We start from the raw sequence: 7446 nt of genomic DNA, 5'->3' as shown, positions 1-7446 counted from the left end.
ACTATAGAAAATTGTCTATACGTGTGTATGTGATTGTGTGTGTGCGTGTGTGTGTGTATGTGTGTGTATGTGTGTGTGATTACATAGTGATCCCCCTGGTTTCGCTAGGGTGTGCAGCAAATTCAGGGGTGAGGTTTCTTCCCCCAACTCGCACGAGCATCTGTTTTATGGTGAAACGAGTGGGTCTACAAATTTAAATATAAAGATTACACAGTGGTCATGTCCTCATTAGTGCGCGTGTTAGTTTTCATAACAATCGGACAATGTGAAAAAAATATAAAAGGAAATGTTCCAATCATATACACTTACACAAAAACAAGGCTAGCCGGTTACTGTGCAGGCAGCACAGAATGTTTCGACCATTGTCTTAAAAAATCTATATATTTTTTTGGTCGGAACCATTTCAAAAAAAAGTTTCTTCCATTTTCCTTCAAAGTGTTTTAAAATTGTTTTGAAAAATATGCAAATAAGTTCAAAACCTTTTTAGACAACTTTTTTGTCAAGGTACCGTTACATTAAGCAAATTTTTTGCCTAGAAAGCGTTCAAATAGTTTTCGTTTTATTAGTATGAAGTTTTCTTAGCCTAAAATTTTCAGATAACGACGTTACTCTATCGCTTTATTCGCTCGTATTTACACTAAAACTCAGATAATTCAAACATTTTTTCTGGACATTGTGGAAGTTTTTGGAATATGATATATCGCAAAATTCATTTCGATGATTATTTGTGGTACCTTATTTTCATGGGGGAAAAATAAAACACTCACGAATACAGAGGCTCCTCCCCATTTTCAATGGTCGTAACAAAAAAGATGGGGGTATATGTGTCTCAGGACCAACGCAACCTTCTGCCCTTCTCAAAATCACCCATGAACGCCATATTTGCTGGTTACGTGGTAGATAAGGAAAATCTAACGCAATGAGTCTGCAAAAAAGCCTTCTTTTTATAATTCTATGGTTCAATGCTTGGAAGTTCTCGTTTAATTGCAAACGTATAAATTCTTACCAGGCATCGGGTTGTTGTTATCAGAAAGACTTATAACTTCGTAAAATATTATCAAATGGCGCGTATCCAACTTTTGGCCATTTCAGATTTAAAATATATCAAACAATCTAAATATGCCTAAATTCTTGATTCGCGCGCACTCTGTGCCCCTAGCGTCGATTTCTGAAACTTAATTTTTTCCTAGCTGACTGTTCACCCTTTTTCCTAAATTATTTCAAAGTTTTTTTGTTTCTTTTGTTTCAGCGTCATCCCAGGAGATTGTTATAAAATTGTTTCAATTTCAATTTTTTTTTCAGAAAAACCACATTGGTCTTGAATACAATTGATTAAATAAGTTCGGGAGGGTGGGAAATCAAAAATACTCAATTGCTTTGTAAATCAAGTCATCATAAGTCAAACAAAACACAGAAATCAGAGGCAAAAAAAATTAATATTAATGCTATCGCGTCTTAATGGGAAGGCAATTCAAAACCAATTCAGAAAACAGAGAAAAAAACTTTTTCAAAAGTTAAAACACCTCCGTGTCTTTCCCCTTCACCTCTTAGCCTAATAACAAAAATTGTAACTCCGCCAGTATGATTCATTATTATGGGAGTTTTTGTTTCAGAGGAAATTACTTAATATTTTAAGCCCTTATTGGCACTTTTTTCTGTTGTTTTCGAAAGTTGGAACAGAACCCAAATCAAAGTTGGATGAAAAATACTGTCCACTTTTTATTATTCCACACCAAGTTTGATCATTTTCTAATATGTTTTAGCCTTTTTTGACCTTTTTTCGGTTGTTCAGATTTTGCGATTCGGTTGCTTTTGCTGTTACTAATGTTTGGATGAAATTGAAACCTAAAAAAATTTGTGAAAAATTGAATTTAAAAATCGAATTAGAAACGAAAACAAAAGATTTTTTCCAAATACATTTTTGTATCAAATTAAACTGATTTTAAATCAATTCAAGTCGATTTTGTGAGGTCTTTGTTACACTATCAGCATAAAATTGATTGCGATTCATTTCTTGTCAGTAATAAACCATAATTTTAAATGGACCATATAGAATCACCCATTTAAATTTAGACCGGTTTTTAAAACGGATTAAATCTCAGCGCGCGCATGCATGATTTATCCCAATTTGTCTAAATTGACAGTCTTCAGACTCAAATAACTTCACACAAAATTATCACAGAGGATCTGTTTTATTATATTTGAGCTCAAGACTACAAAATTTTTCGGCTGATAAAAAAAAATTCCTTGTTGAAACGCCAAAACTTTCCTGTAGAAAAAAAACTACCCGAGGACAAATATTTCGTTACTTTTTTGAGGTTCCGGAAACAATATACTTGGTTAAACGTGGAGGTTAGTTCAAAAAGTTTACTGGGACTGTGAAGCTGAAATTAGTAAAAGCGAATTCCAATCCTGATGTAAAGATGCTTGTTTTTTATAAGCGACCTCGCAGTGACAAAAATTGATAAAAATCGATTATCTACACAAAAAAACACAGATCTCAGAAAAATTATATTTCATTTTTAAAACAGTATAGCTTCGATTATAACCATTAGATAATTGATTAGAACTCATTTTTTCGCAAAATTTTGTTACATTTGTTTTTGTTTCCAGAGAGTATGTTTTTTAGTTTAGCAACACCTCTTTTTCCAGCGATATAATCGATTTTTCTCGTCCTTCAAAATCGATTTTTTACAGATTAACTACAAATTAACTACAGACTATTTACAAATTATCTACAGGTTATCTACAAATTATCTACAGATTATCTACAGGTTTTTATACAGATAATCTACATATTATATACAGATTATATACATATTATTTATAGGTTATATACATGTTTTATACACAATAAAAATGACTAATTTGTCAATTTTTAACTTAGTGCCAAATTAAAATTCTCCAGTAGTAGAGGTTGAAGCTGAAAGGGGGGGGGGTGCATGGCGGACCCCATGTATTAAGATACGTTATAGATTTCCGGTCCGCCATGTTATGTATTAGGATTGGGTATAGAGTCTACAATGTATTAAGATAGGGATACCGATGGTAAGGTTTCAGTGTGATGGTAAAATAATGGTAAGAAAAACGAAATTTTTTTGGTTTCTGTTTGGAAATATTTAGTTTTTTCGCAGAAATCTCGGCGCGCGTTATCTAATTGGAAACAATTAATTGTTAATTACGTGTAGATTGTGGAATTCAAATTATTTATTTAGTTTTTTGGTACATGGTAAGTCAATGGTAAGAGTTTTTGTGCAAAAAACTTGGAATTAGTTCTTCGGTTAGGTTAATTGCTTCATCAAGAGCTCTCCTGTAATTTGACAAGGGTCTATCGCCAGAATCTTTTAGAACTCGCTTGTTCAATCCTTTGCTGCTAGATTTGAATTTGTCTTGCTACATAAACATAGCATTTCTGTGCGTCTAAATTCCCCTTTGAAAAGTCCCGGCTCCCGTTTATCATGCTTTTTATGGATACTGCAACACGTTCGAGGGAAGAAATTAGATTTTGCAGCTGCTTTGAAAGAGTCTCTGAAATCATTTACCCTCATTTTTCCCAAATGTCTCTTTTTTCTGGTTGGATACAGTCGTATAAGTTTTCTTCAGCTAGTGCCAAGTAAAGTGAGTCTTTATCCATCTCCACTTCTTCAAATTTGTTTAAATCATATCACAGTCAAGGAAGTTATAGTAGAGTTTCAATATTCTCAGCTTTGCATACTGAAGTATGAAAAAGCCAACAATGATAGGTTCTCGATGCTCAATGGTTGATTTCAACAACTCCATCTCATTTAAGTCTTTTTCAACTGTTTTGAGTCTTTTAAACAGTGGTTCATTGATCGATTTATGTGTTTTTCATCGTTCACATATTTCGTAATTGTATGTTTGGATCTATCCATGATCTGATATCCATAGGATGAATTACCCAAAAGTTTCATTGTTTCTGCTACAACTCCTGATAGAGGGTTTTCATTTCCTTTTTTTCTCGCATCAAACACTGATTGAACAAAATTATTGAAGCATTTCCGTGGAGTATACTGAGCAAAACGGTAAACTTTGCTGCACTGGAAGCCAAATTCCAAATAAAAGTTGAACAGAGGAGTTATTACCGTTCCATTTTCCAGCTTGAAACTAGATATCAGCATTGTTTGAAGATTTTTTAGCATTTCGTTCTCGATTGCATAATTCTTCATATAATCTCCAATATCATCTCTTCCAAACTCAGTATTTTTGAAAAATGGAGAAAAATTCGCAAATTTTGATCTTAGCTCATCTGGAACAACTAAATCGCAGTGAACGTATCCAAAAAGGGATCAATATTTTTTTATGCTAGAAGGGAGTCTGTACGAAGAGGTCTTTTATAGTGAAAATCTGGGTTCTGACGTAATTTTTGATCTTGTCAATCCTTTTGAAACTCACGCCTCACGCTCCCACACCACTCACGCTCCCACATTTCTTCCACTCTGTATCCTTTCTCTTAAATGTATTCACGTCGCAAATCATCCATCTCTCTCTTCTTTTTACCTTGCTCAATATCCTGTTCTGTTAAGGAGGGACGAGCTTCTTGACGAGAACAGAAGTGGCAGTAACATCCCATTGCTTCGAACACTGTTTTACAGTGATCGCAGTAACCGTCCACATTAAACAGTCGATTTTTTTCTGTTTTCCAGATGTAAAAAAGCTCTCAATTTTACATTCTGGTCTTGTTTCTTGATAAAAAGACAAGACCGTTTTCTCAAAATTGCGAGTTTGATTAAGTCTAGCCTTGAGTTTCTGCATATCAGTGTCAAACTCCCATCTCGTGTACAGTCCTGTTGGCATATCTTGACACATTGAGAAGAGATAAAGCCGGTTTGCATCAATTCCAACAATCGACTTACAAACATTTGATGAGTTTCTGATGAATGTTTTATCAATAACAGCTTTTCGACTAAAAACAATGGAAGGCCCACCAGTCATGTCTTCTCTAATTTTTTCACACAAATCCTTATCACTTTCACAAAATGCATAAAACTTGTAATTTGTAGATTTGTGTAGACATATGTTTGCTATATTTGGAAGTGTGCATCCAAATTTCAACATATCTATCCTCTTGTTATAATAAAACTGAATCTTTTTTTGCCTTGCACAGGATTGGTAAGTCTATGAACACTGTCATTCCGTTTTTAATCTAAGTCTCTTGCAAGTAATTGTAATTATCCAAATCAAATGGAGGCACAGTCTTGATTTGAAGTTTTTCAGTGCTTGTTGGTCGTCAAGTCCAGTCTTTCTCAGCTTCTCAAAATCAGTGACGTCTTTGTCTAGAGGATTGTTCTTTCTAAGTTTACTGAAAAAGGCTTCATATGGTGGCAATTCAGCAAAGTCAGGTTTGTCTGGGTTATCAAACAACTCATAGGGAAAAAATCCTTTCGTTTTGCTAGCTTTATAGGCTTTGAGAAAGGAAACCAGAGTAGTTGCCCCACCCAGAAAGTTCATTAGGTCGAGAAATTGCACATCCCCACATTTGAAAGATATAAAGTCATTTTCTTTTTTGATGACGGATGTTTCTTGTTCTTTATCGCGAATTTAATATGGAATCAAGTATGAATTGATCAAATTCAAATCATATCAAACGATGTTAAATCCAAAATTAGATTAAGTATTCACATATCTCTCCAGATGTTTCAAATCGATGGGTGGATTTTTCTGAATTCGCAAGAATTGTATTGACATATCTTCTGAATCTTCAATACATTTGTCTTACTTCTCAAATTTGTTACTTGAAATTTTTTTTACCACATTCGTTCAGCTGATCAAATATCTTTTTCAATCTTTCACTCACAGCTACTTCAATATCTTTAATTTTTTTTCTCATCTCTAGCTTAATTTGTTCAGCCAACAGCTCGAGGTTGGTTACAACTCAATTATCAAGTTCTGTGGATCCTTGTTGTACAAAAAGATGGGTTCATCAATCAGATTTGAAGACATAGAGACTGAAATTGGTACATGTTTTCCGATCCAGGTAGTAGTTTGCGCCTCTTTTAGTTCTTCTGTAAGAACACTAATCGACTCAAAATCGAAAATTGCCATATTTTCGAAAAACTTGTTGTCTTCAGAAACTGGAAGACTGAATCCTTCTAGCTTTTCAAATAAGGTTTCTTGAAGCTTATACACGTTCTTTGGGTAAAAATGTTTCACTCGGACCTTGCATGTCAGAAGATAGTTGTTAAAATTGTCGGATTTATTAAAGAAAGGTTCACAGCTAGAGCATCGAAAGCACTTAAAGAAACTACCCTATATCATTTGTATGAATAATATGGTTGTTAAATCTCAGTAATTTGATTGTTTTATCAAATTCTCCAATACTTCAACGAGCTAGCTCTCCTATACATTCTCCTTCTTGGATATCGAAATCGTAAATAAAAATGTTTCCTTGAACAATTCCTCGACAACTGGTAGGTCTTCTACGGAAACTCCACGAAAACTTTTAGGATCACAACCAGACTTTGATACAAATTCTGTTAGGTATCTAGAAGTTTGAGAGTCGAGATCATTATGCCCGTTCATGTACATGGCCAATGCACGGAAAAGACACAAATGCTCTTTGTAAGGTTGCTTGTCTTTGATAGATAAAAGACAATTCATTTGCGTATGTCGTAGTAAAGGTTCGGGTAAGACAGAGTCGGGACATCCAATTGGAAAGTTTTTGAGAAAATTGTGATGTTAGCAATTAACTTGAATCGTTACTTTGTGTTTTGACGTTCTTTGGTACATGGCTCCACAATTTCATATTTTTCCAATTTTCCATGGATTGTTATCCAGTCTGCTTTAGTACAGAGCAAATGCGGTTTTGCAAATGAAGTATTGTTTTCATGGGCGTAAAAATATCAATATTCACCAGTCTCAATATTTCGAAGAACAAAACCCAGAGCAATGCTGATTTTAGCAGCAAAATCGAGCTGGTTGAAGACTTCTTCAAGTTTCTCGTTGATTAATTTAGTATCTAACTTGCTGGACATTTGGAAATTTAATACCTTATATCTCCCAATTTTGATCTCCGTATCCACGAGAAAATGTTGACAAGCACTAAGTTCCTCTTTAAGTGTTTCACCAACTTCCCCTTCTTCCTCCAGAATCTTGTTCAAGTCGGCCACCGCATCACTGGGTCTGGATTTTCGTTGCTTAGTTCCATGTTCTTTTCTCCGATGTTGTTGGAGAGAGTACTATTTTGAGTATTCTTGTTCGCAAGAAGGACAAATTGTCGACTGCTTCGAACTTGGTTGAGTATGCTTCTTCGCAACATGATAACCCATCTCCTCTTTGCTCTTTGTATAAAAATGATAGTTTGGACACTTATGTTCCTTTTGTTTTTCACGTCTCTTAAGATGTGTCGCAGCATCAGCTCTCCTGTATTCCTGAGCACAGTCCTCACCTTTCAATTTTTCGTTTCGGTTAAGGGCAGGCTTTATCTAA

This window comes from Symsagittifera roscoffensis, chromosome 3, assembly GCF_963678635.1.
Source record: "Symsagittifera roscoffensis chromosome 3, txSymRosc1.1, whole genome shotgun sequence".
Classification (NCBI taxonomy): Eukaryota; Metazoa; Xenacoelomorpha; order Acoela; family Convolutidae; genus Symsagittifera; species Symsagittifera roscoffensis.
Note: the sequence above shows the minus strand (reverse complement) of the source record.